The following is a 12,248-nucleotide window of genomic DNA, read 5'->3' as shown; positions in this document are numbered from 1 at the left end:
TCTCACCCCAGTCAGAATGGCCATCAGTAAGAACACAAGACTTTCCCCTGTCTGCAAGTATAACTGAGTATGATTAGCGCTTGGTGCTTGCCCATGGGATGCTTGCCCAAGTTACTGCTTGGCCATTCCCTCAGCCTCTGCTTCCTTCCCCATGCCTGCGTTACTTGTAGACAGGATGAGTTTTGGATTGAAAGTTTTGTGGGTGAGTTGATGTCTCTATCACTCCACTGGGGTTCCTGTCTGGATACAGGAGGTGGCCTCTTCAGGTTCCATGGCAGAGTCCTCTGCCCAGCAGCTGACTCAGTTACAGACACCCACAGCCCAACAGCGGATGGAGCCTGGGGAGTCTTACAGAAGAATAGGAGGAAGGATTGTGAGTCCCAAAGGGGAGAGGAACTCCACAGGAAGAGCAATAGAATCAACTAACCTGGATCCTTGGGGCTCTCAGAGTCTGAACCATCAACCAAAGAACACACACAGGCTGGACCTAGGCCCCCCAGCTCATGTGTGGCTGATGTACGGCTTGGTCTTCATGTATTTCCCAAACAACTAGAGTTCGGGCTATCCCAGAAGCTGTTGCCTGTCTGTGAGATACGTTTTCCTAGCTGGGCTCCCTGACTGGCCTGAGTGGGAGAAGAAGCACCTAGCCTCGCAGAGACTTGAAGTGTGTGTGTGGGGTGCCCAGTGGGGCCCCCACCTGCCTAGAGGAGGAGGGGGAGGGAAGGATTGTAGGAAGCAGTGACCACTGGGAGGATGGCAGTGAGCAGGATGTAAAGTGAGTAAGTTAAAAAAAAAAAAAAAAAAAAAAGACAATGAACACCAGTAAAGGTAGACAGACAGCAGCCCTTGTGTGATGCTAGTGCAGCCGCCATGGAAATCAGGATGAAGGTCCCCAAAAACTAAAATCAGAACTACCAATGGCCCAGCTTGCCACTCCGGGGTATATACTCAAAGGACACTGGGTCAGGATATCTGAACTTCCTCTTTCGTTGCTGCTGCTGTCATTGTTCTGTATGTACAGTGTGTGTGTGCTCATGCATGTAGATATATGCATATATGTGTAAGCACCCATACATGTGTTCCCGTGTGTGCAGAGAGTCAAAGTTGACTTTTTCCATCAATCTTTTATTTATTGATTCAGGATCTCTCACTGAACCTGGAGCTCAAGAGCTCATCAATCCTGGCTAGCCTCGCCAGCCAGCTTGCCTTAAGGGAGGGAGCCCTGGTTTCTGCCTCCTGAGTGCTGGGCTTACCGGCAGCTGCCACGCCTGCCCAGCTTTTACATGGGTTCTGGGGATCCATACTCCCACCTTCATACTTTCACATGTACCTTATCCCCAACCCATCTCCTCAGTCTCACTCATGTTCCCCGTGCCACTGTTCACAAAAGCCAAGATAACCACAATAGCCTGAGGCCCAGCAATTAGCTAGTGTTTTTTTTTTTTTAAAAAAGTGCAGTGTATACACAATGGAGTTCTATTCCCCAATAATAAAAATGAAACTGTGTCATTTACAGAGAATGCAAAGGACTGTAGGCTACATTAAATGAATCAAGTCAGTCTCAGACAACACATCTCATATGCAGAGTTGGCCTTTGAAGGAATATTATTCTTAGACTGAAGTAGAAGAGGGACCGTTTGGGATGAGGAAGGAGAGCAATGGGAAGGAAGGGAATAACGGGGTGACTGGAGGGTGACTATGACCAAAATATGTGTTATCCATGAAAACATCATCATGATTCTTGTTATTTTGTACAGCAAATATGTGCTAATAAAATTGAGAGGGTAGGGGTTTGCAAGGTGGCTCAGTGGCTCAGGGCACTTGTTGCCAAGCCTGCTGACCTGGGTTCAATCCCTAGAATTTACATGTGGAGTGAGAAATCTGACTTTTGTGGGTTGTTATCTGATGTGACATACCATGATGTGCACACTTACACACATACATAAGTAATATGTGTGTATGTATGTATGTATGTATGTATGTATGTATATGTATGTATATGTATAAATGGTGAGACCTAGAAAATGGAAGTTAGGTTGCACAGGGATGCCCTTGAAATCGGTGAGTACCTCAGCTTGCTGGTGTCTGTGCTTCCCAGCCATCAGGAGGTGAACAAGCTTCTTACCAATGACACAAAGGCCCAACGTGTCAGGGCCCAGTAGCCATGAAACCAGGAGTTGAAATGTACCTTTTCTCATTTTAAGTTGACAGCCTCTGATGTTTTGTCCCAGAAATGGGAACCTGGCTCGCACACCAGCAGCCCTCTGTTAAGCCTCTCACCAGCCTTTCTTTGGATCCTTTGTGCTTTTGAGTTATTGTGTATAGTCAGGTAAGCACAGAGCAAGTGCACCAGGAAGAGAGAATGCGCTCAACCTAGTTCCTTTCTGAAAACCCTGTCAGATAGAGTGGGTACCTTTCTATCAGACTGAATGTCCCCCAGAAATTTGTTGTTTGTCTGTTCATCACATGGAAACCCTGCCGAGAAGCAGTTAAAGGCCACATCTGTAATTTTCTATCTTAAGCACTGTTCAGCTTAACTTCATGAAACAGGAGACAAAGGATTATCATTTCATAGTCTGCGCTGCAATAAATCTGTCTTATAAGACCCCACACTTGTTGCTGGAAGAGGTGTTACAAGTGAATAACAATGGGGAGTGGCTAAGGACCAGCACGGTTTTATTTAGCTATGGGAGCCTTACACCTGGGCTCTGCAGGGAGACCGAGGAAGAATGAGAAGAGTTTTTAAAAGGTGAAATAATGTAATGGTGTTTGTTGTTTTGAGATAATTATCCTTGGATACTGATCCAAGGGTACCACTGGCCCCCGATTGACTTGGTTGTTACTAGGCAGATGTTCCTATGAATGTAGTGTGTGTGTACGGTTGTGGTGGGTTGTCAGTGATGTGGTTAACTGAGTGCATCCTTCACAGGGCTGTGTGTGTGAAAGCCCCTTCTTTACAGTCTTTTCGATCCAGTTCACTAGGGTTCCCCAGAAGTTACTCTATTCTCATACTATCTTCTTTCACAAAACCTGAGACTGGAGAATCTGAGTGAGTTATTTAAGGTCACTATGGTGGCATAACCAAGGTTAAAACTCAGCTTTGTTCCCATTCAAACTGAATGTCTGTCTCACGTATGGTAGACTTGGGCCGCTCACAGCCTGAGATCCCACCCTTACCCTGAGGAGAGTTCATTTGCAGCATCACACATTTCTCTGCCGCTTCCCTTTAGTCCAATGGCCAATAATTTAGTTTTTGTTTTTCTAAATCAGGGAGTCTCATTTCAAGTTTATTTTTTTCTGCTGCTGTAATAAAATACTCTACAAAGCAACTTAGGGGAGAAGGATCTTTCTTCTCTGGCTTATGGTTTGAGGCTACAGTCCGTCATGGTGACAAGAGCTTGATGCAGCTGGTCACAGGCAGAACTTAGATATGGCATACGTGGTTGGGCTTGAAAACCACTGACTTAAATAGCTACCCCAACCTCACTGACCACTAAGTGTGTGTGTGTGTGTGTGTGTGTGTGTGTGTGTGTGTGTGTGTGTTCAGGTGTGTATGTGGGTTCACATATGTGTGGAAGCCAGAGGTCAGCATTGGCTATCATTCCACAGGAGCAGGAGTTAATTACCTTAATGTTTGAGGCAGAGTCTGTTAATGGGATCTCAGGCTCACCTCTTAGGCTACACTACCTAGGCCAACAAACTCCAAGAACCGTCTCCACGTACCCAGTGCTGGGGCACAAGCAAACCCACCACTCCTGGCAGGAACTTTATGAACTGAGCAATCTCCCCCAGCCCACTCACTACAAATTTCAAACACTTTTTCTAATGTACGTCTTTCTCTCCACCCCCCCACCCCCCATTTTTCTATACCTTCTCTAATCTATGAACAAGACAGCTTTTTTTGCTGATTACAACACCAGAAGCAAGAAAAGCCCTGGCAGAGGGCTATACTAACCCACTGCTTTTTTTTTTTAAATCATAAATAAAGTTTTATCAAAACATAGTCCTGCCCATTCATACAGTATTTCTTATGGCTTCTCTCCAACTGCAACAGCAAAGTTCATGGCTGAGGCAGAGACGTCACAGCCACAGTGACTAAAACACCACATCACATACCCTTTGCAGAAGTTTGTTCAGCTCTAAAGCAGAACTCATTTAAATATCCCATCAAAACTAGGGACACCAACAGCCATTCCTTCATTCTCTTCTCATCTGTGATATGACAGAAAACAGAGTTTGAAAAGAGCATCAAAGTCTGCCAGCAAAGTCCCATATTAGTATTTGTTCTGTTTTAGGACTGACTAAGGTGTGTGTCTTACCACCCTGACATTGATGTGCCCATAGTGATTAACTCTGGTGAGGGGCTCTTCTGAGCCCCACTGGTTTTCTCATTGCAATGATAAAGGGGAATTAATTATTCTTTTTGAGACAGACAACAGAGGAAATGAAAATAACTCCTAATGTTTGGCAAGCCTTTATGTGAGCTCTCCCATAATTCCCTTTCCTTCCTTTTCCTACAACTTTTCCTAACTCATACACCCACTGTAGTTAGATTTCCTGTCTTCAGCATATTCAGGGTAGATATAATAAAACTCCACACATTTACCACATGTGTGTATGTCACACCCCAAGATTGCCGGATCATGCAATCATACATCTCCCTCTGTCATTGCACCTGGCCCCAGAGACTTGCATGAACCGTGGAGAGCTCAGACTTTCTGTCTAGAGATGAGATTTCTCATGCTTTCAGTGAGGCTGGCACAACGACAAGCTTTTTACTGAAGGTAAAGTGTCTTTGGCTGCATCCTCATCATCTTAAATCACAATTAGTAGCTGGGTTTCCTATCCCAAAAGACACTTAAAAAGGATCTTAAATATGAATTATTCAGTCCATTTGTTAAGACACTACAAAAACAGATGGCACTACACTTTTTAACATATATGACATCTTATAGTTTTATGAAATAATTTATATATAATATGTATGTGCATATATAGAGAGAAAAAACTAATATATAGTCACTATATATTACACACACACACACACACACACACACACACACACACACACACACACGTTTTTTCTTGATGCCCAGGCTTGTGCACCTGCTAGAAAAATGCTCTGCTACTAAGCTATGTCCCCAGTCTCTCTTATACTTTATCATCATCATCACCATCACCATCACCACCACCATCATCATCATCATTCCTCAAGAAGTTCTGGTTAAGGCTTCATGGTGACTCTCGTGTCCACTTTTCTACCTAATTCTGCTATGATGTGGGTGGGATTTATTTGCTTAGCACTCCTCCCTGGAACCCCTACTCCATTGGCAGTCAGTCACCAAGTAACCTGTGAGTCCCGTACACTATACAGTCTCAGAACCACCAAGTTCCAGACGCCAGCTTTGCCACAGTTGTGCATTTTTAACGTCATGTTTGATCAAGCAGGAAAGTGCGGGTTTTCTGCTTGGCTTCTGAGTATGGATCCGTCCTATTCCCATCTCCCTTTTCCCAAATTACGAAGATGATTTCATGACAATTAGCAGATCTAAGTTTCTATAAATAGCCACATGGAGTAAACAGAACATATGGCCACAGTGAATACAGATGCTCTTCAGGGCTGGCAATGCTGTCCTGTTGTCGCCCACTAGGTTCAGCCAAACTCAGGATACTCAGTGAGGCCATACATTTGTTCTTTTGACAGTTCTCCACTTGGACTTAAATCTGGGAATTAGGACAAGTCTAATCAGCTTTCACAATCCCAAATGCCAATCCCATGTAACAAGCAAAAAGATATCCCCTATTTGTGTTTCCTTGTGAACTGCTCCAAATGCTGCGTGGGTTGTTCCAAAGTAGGGCGGGAAGCACCGCTGGATGGTGGAGTAAAGACCTGTGAGTTCTTCCCAGGAACCCACGCGCCACTGCGTCTGTGCGCTGCCGCGTCTGCTGCTGCCTCGAGTGCCCCGGGACAGTCCACTGTGTTTTGTTTGTATCAACACCAATGTAAAATAGCTTTTGCCGTTAGGGACACAGAGCAGCAATACCCTTGTGCTTTGTTGAGTAAAGACGACATCTACCTTGAAGAGGTGGGAGAGGTCACTGAGAATCCATGACGGTATGTGGTCTCTGACTGAGTCTTCGGACATAAGAAGTGGAAATACAGTCAGGCTCAGTGCGGTAAAGCGCTTGCTGTCCAAGCCTGGTTTGACTTCTGGAATCCACATAGAAAGCCAAACACAGTGGTATGCATCTGTAATCCTAAGTACTCCTGTCTGAAAGCTCATGGGCCAGCTAACTTAGAGTACACAGCACAAGGACAGAAATAAGAGAGACCTTGCTTCAAAACAAGATTGGAAGGTGAGAACCAACTCCCAGTTGTCTGACCTCCATACAAATTTGGCAAGCATGTGCCCAACACTCAACACACAATTAATTAATTAATTAATTAATTAAAAACAAATAAAAGAAGAATAGAGTCAGATCTTGGTCAGTAGTCTAGCCATGCTCTGTGAAGACCTGAAAATGTGAAGCCCCGCATGGGGCTGTACCACTCTGGGGGCTGTGTCTAAGGCCAGCCTGCTAACACACAGGCCAAGATGGCTCTACTGTGTTCAAGAATTCTCCATGGCTTGCCAAACATGGAGAGTTTGTACATAAAAAACAGAGATTCTCGGTGCTGGAGAGATGACTCAGCAGTTAAGAGCACTGACTGCTCTTCCAGAGGTCCTGAGTTCAATTCCCACCAACCACATGGTGCCTCACAACCATCTGCAATGGAACCCAATACCCTCTTCTGGTGTGTCTGAGGACAGTGATGGTGTACTCATATAAAATAAATAAATAAATCTTAAAACAACAACAACCAAAAAGCAACCAAAACCAGAGATTCTCTGGAAATCCATGTGCCTGTGGAATTAGTGTGACACTTGTCATAATTAACTTTGGCAAAGCTCTGGGCATCAACTGGAAGCTTGCAGAGATCTATAAGGCTGGCTCAAAGACAATTGACCCCAGGAAAAACACTGGGCTTTGTTTGTTTTATTTACGTCCTCCATGTTCCCCTCCATACAGCTCCACCAGTAACTGAAAACCAGCACCCACTGGAGGAGACAGAGGGATGTGCAGCTCTCCAGATACATACATGCACATGTACATACACACACACACATGCCACACACACACAAACCAAATGTCATATGCCACAAATGCACACACATGCACACATGCTCTCTCTCTCTCTCTCACACACACACATACACACATACATACACAAGCATACACATGCAAACATGCATATACATATGTGTATGCTACATATGCATATACTTATAAGTAGATAGGCGATAAACAGACAGACAGACAGACAATCTGTGCAGTGGGATGTCCGCTGAGGGCTGTGGAAAGTTCCACCATTATCCTGAAGAGCTAGAAGGCTACTTACTGTTAGCTCACATGCAGGTCTGTTCTCACACTCAGCAATGTCTAAAGAAAGGTTTACTCTCTCACCTCTGGCCTTGAGGATCTGCATAAGCAGGAAGTGAGGATAACAAAGTCTTAAGTGGGTGGAACATTAAAGCTATGTGCCAAAAATCACTGAGCCTTTCAGCATGTAAGGAAATATTTGTTCACTCCTTAGCTGGCCACTGCACTAGGTGAGAAAGGACAGCAGCTGTGCACACGAAGAACAGAGGTTGGAAAAGTTAATCGGAAGGACTTCGAGCACAGCTCAGTGGTAGGGCTAGTACTTGTCTACCCTGTGCCAAGCCCAGAGTTCTATCCCCACTGCTGCAGAAACAAAAATAGAGCCCGAAACAAGTTACCATATCTCAGCACTGGACTGACAGTCCCAGCCATGGGACCAGGCCAGAAAAGGAAATGGTGCATCCAAATCAGAAGGAGGGAAGTGCATTTTTCTAAGTTTCGAATAGCTTGATATTGTGTATAAAATGCTAAATAATAATAATAATAATAAGTTTTTACACCTTTAACTATAGTATTTGGGAGGCATAGACAAGTGGGTCCCAAAAAAAAAAAAAAAAAAAAAAAAAAGAGTCAAGTCTACTTGACTCTGTTCTCCCTTGGGCATCTTAAGATTGCATCTCTATTGCTAATATAATGTTGAATTTTTTTCTATTGTTTCTCCAAGTCTAATAGTCCTTGCATCATATTTTAATTTGTTTGTGTTTGCTCTTAGCTTGTTGTTTCTGGTTTAAGATGTTTAGTCAAGTCTCCAGATGTTGTTTGAAAGCATTTAATGAAGCTCAAAGTGGCTGTGTTTAATCTCATGGTTGTTTTCTGGAGAACATTTCACTGGCTGGATGAGACATTTGGATTGGGAAGTGATGGAAGATGAGTAGTGTACACTCTAGCGTGTCCACGAGGGCATCTGTTGGAACACTCACTCTCTCGCCCTTGTTTGAGAAACTGTTGGGGGCCGACTTTTAGCAGAAAGCGGCTATCAGCTTTGCAGCCATCTTGAGCCATATACCCTGACATGTGACTTGGATTACAATAGCCTACAACAGCTGAGCACACTCCGATAATCTTGGTTTAGATACCTTAAGATTAAAGGTGCGTGAGATTAAAGGTGTGTGAGATTAAAGGTGTGTGACTTAAGAGTGTAATTTAGAGATAAGATTTAGAGACAAGACCTAAGGGCATGATTAAAGGTGTGACCAAAAGGCATGGCTTAGAAGTGAGACATATAAAAGGCAGAGACAGAACAGAACAGAGAACCAGACACAGCAGAGAGAAGACAGGTAGCAGGCACTTGGAAGAGAACTTGGAAGAAGTAACTTGGAACTTGGAGGGACTAGGAGCTAGGGACTAGGCACTAGGAACTCAAGACTTAGGACTTAGACTGAAGAATAAACGGGATTGAATTACACTCTGTCTGGTCTGCATTCTTCGAGTCCGTCCTCACTCTCTCTCTCTTGCTGAACCCCGACCCGCGGACCAGAGTGGCAGCTTGGGCCGGGATACAGTGGTCTACCAAATGTGGGTCGGCCCGGGCCTCAACATTTTTTGGCTGCCCCAACGTGGGGCTAGTGTGGACCCCAACAAGAAACTTATGTCACTAAGTTAAAAAGTCAGCATGAGGCTCCAAGATCCAGGAGCAGAACTTGCCTGTCCTACCCCTTTCTAACTACATGGCACTGGGGAGTAGGCCAGAATAGTGCCCCATGCCAATCTATGATCCTAGTATTGCAGAAGCTAAAGTAGGAAGGTTGTGAGTTCTAGGCAAGCCTGTGCTAAGGTAGGACCCTGTCAGTCTTGGTTAGGGTTTCTATTACTGCAATAATGACCAAAATGTCATGACCCAAAGCAAGTTGGGGAGGAAAGGGTTTATTCAGCTTACACTTCCACACTGCTGTTCATCACCAAAGGAAGTCAGGACAGGAGCTCATCACACAGGGCAGGAACGTGGAGGCAGAAGCTGATGCAGATGGAGGAGTGCTGCTTGCTGGTTTGTTTCCATGGCTTGCTCAGCTTGCTTTCTTATAGAACCCAGGACTACCCGCCCAGGGATGGCACCACCCACAATGTGCTAGGCCCTCCTGCATTGGTGACTAATTGAGAAAATGCCTTACAACTGGACCCCATGGAGGCATTTCCTTAACTGAGGCTCCCTCCTCTCTGGAGACTCTAACTTGTGTCAAGTTGACACAAAACCAGCCAATAATGTCTTAAACAAAACCAAGTATTCCTAGAAACAGTGAAAGTTCCATTTCTAGGAGCCTTCTCTGGAGTAGAGAGAGACTCTCAGTGCTGACAATTCAAGGGACATGAAAGGGACACAGAAGACATGAAGATGTCCAATCCGAGGTACATGTTCAAGTATAATTTTCCTTTCTACATATGAACTACAACAGGTGAGGGAAGAAGCACAAAAGGCCGTGAGTCAGCGTTTCAAGCCTCAGTATTCATAGCAGATGTAGCTTCATCTAGAGTGAAAATCTCACCGTCTCCACAGCCCAGGCAGATTTCATAAATCTGGCAACACCCAGGCACTGACTGGTTGCTGGTTAGGCAGTCTCAGAGCTGGTCTGAATCACAGGAGTCAGGGGCGGGACCAGATGTCAACCTACCTCCTCATTAGTCCTGGATTGATGTCCTTTCAACACTTAACAACCTGTGAAAATAAGATGGTGAAACTACCCCAACCTGGTCCCCACCATCTTCCCCTTCCTCGTTTTTATTTCTCACTTATTATTTATTTATTTGTTGTTATCCAACCATAATTCTCACAGGGCCAAGAACAAGCCAGACGTGTGAATCAGATGTCAACAGCAGCTCCATGTCTACAGACAGCAGCCATAACAATCCGCAGAAGGACGGGGCTGTGTAGGAGGCTGTGTCCAGGCTGTCAGGCAGGTGTCCCAGACACTTGTAAAACCAGAACTAACACAGTACATGCTGCCAAGACAGGAGATCTCTAGATAAATGAAAAAGGCCGACCTCAGGACTTGATTATGCAGAATATACATCATAACCTCATTTAACAAACTTTTATTAGGTTTCTATTATGTGTTAAGCCGTGTATGAATCGGTGACAATGTGTAAGTCAGCAAACCAAGGGAGCTTCCAGGCCAGCATGCTGGCTGACTCCAGCGCCATGCCATAAGGCTCGGGCTCTTGCCCTCTATCTGCTACCTGGGAGTGGAAAGCCTCAACGCGCTTCTGCATTTATCAACCATAAGAGGACAGACTCGGGTTCATTTAAATCTCAGCTTGAATCCCAGGCCTGTGACTGTGGGTGGTCTTCAAAGCTTGAGTTTCACACTTCTAGAAAGCAACCATTATGTAGCCCAAGTGGTCTTGCTGGCAATGAAATAAGATAGTTGAGTGTCAGGCGTTAGCACATTGTGCTGGTCACGTCCCCCAGATTGTTCAGGACTGTGGGTTTTCACCAGAACCCTTTTTCATGACTAGAAGACTGAGTGACTGCATCCTCACACCGTCATCTGACATGGCAGATACATGCTCTCTGGCTCTGACATCGGTCTTTGTCCTTAGTTCCCATTCCTTCCTGTTGTGAACTATATATCAGGAAATTACCCTTCCCTTGAACCCATTCTTCCTCTCTGATTTATATTTCCACTCCTTGCTTTGTGAAGGCAAAATTTCACTATATAGTTGAAGGTCGACTGCAGCTATGTAGCCCAGGATGACCTTGAACTGCCTGTTTCCTCGCCCTGAGGTTGCAGCCATGTGCACTGCAAGCGTGTGCACTGTGTTGAATCTTTTTATCTTCACTGGGTGGCTCTGAGTAAGACTCACTGTGTCTGCCTTAAAATACCAGTTCAGAATTGTAGCCAGCCTTTGACTACATTGTGGGTTCTTCTTTCTTCTCTTCCACTCTCCTTTACCTCTTTTCTTCTACCCTTAGAACCTCCTAACACTTGATAGGAAAGAAAAGGGGACAGAGGAGAAAGGGACAATGACGTCATTAGATTACTTCCTGCTGAATGGGGACATCCAGTTTCTTGGGGCAAGTTTGATCTTTGCCTTCAGGATATCTAATTTATTCTTCTTCTTTTTTTTTTTTTTTTTTGTCTCTTCCCACACAGCTAGTTGACAAACCACAACCAACAGTATCCAATCACCAGCCAACCAGCCAACCAGCCAACCAGCCAACCAGCCAACCAGCCAACCAGCCAACCAGCCAACCAGCCAACCAGCCAACCAGCCAACCAGCCAACCAGCCTCCACTATTGGGGCTCTAGCATTTATATAACCTCCAAAAAGTCCCCAGAATTCCCAAATCACACACTCACATACTATCCACAGCGGGCAAAATCACAGCCCTGCTAGAGCACAAGGCAAATCACAGTTGGCTGCCGTGCACAATCTGAAGCAGCCCCATATCCCACACCTGGGATTAAAATGAAAACACATTCTCATCATATTTCTATGTTTTTAAAGAAACCAAAATTCTCACTACACAGAAGCGTTGTTGGGAGTTCCCATTTACTTACAGGTGAACTAGAAGAGAGGTCTTTTCAGACAGTGATGAAACAGATTCAGGAAGCAGATCTGGGGGAGCGTGGGGAAGCAAGGGCAGATGTTTGCCCCACACCAGCCTTCCACTGGAAGATTCTAGAAGGAAGATGACATAGAAACTTCCAGCTACAGTGACAGAAGACCAACCTTGAGTACCCTGTCGGACTTGCTCTTGAGATAAGAGTTTTGCCTAAAGATTTCTCACCACCACCATGTGTACTTGTGTGTGTATGTGTGTGTGTGTG

The sequence above is a fragment of the Arvicanthis niloticus genome, chromosome 8 (genome assembly GCF_011762505.2).
Source record: "Arvicanthis niloticus isolate mArvNil1 chromosome 8, mArvNil1.pat.X, whole genome shotgun sequence".
Lineage (NCBI taxonomy): Eukaryota > Metazoa > Chordata > Mammalia > Rodentia > Muridae > Arvicanthis > Arvicanthis niloticus.
Note: the sequence above shows the minus strand (reverse complement) of the source record.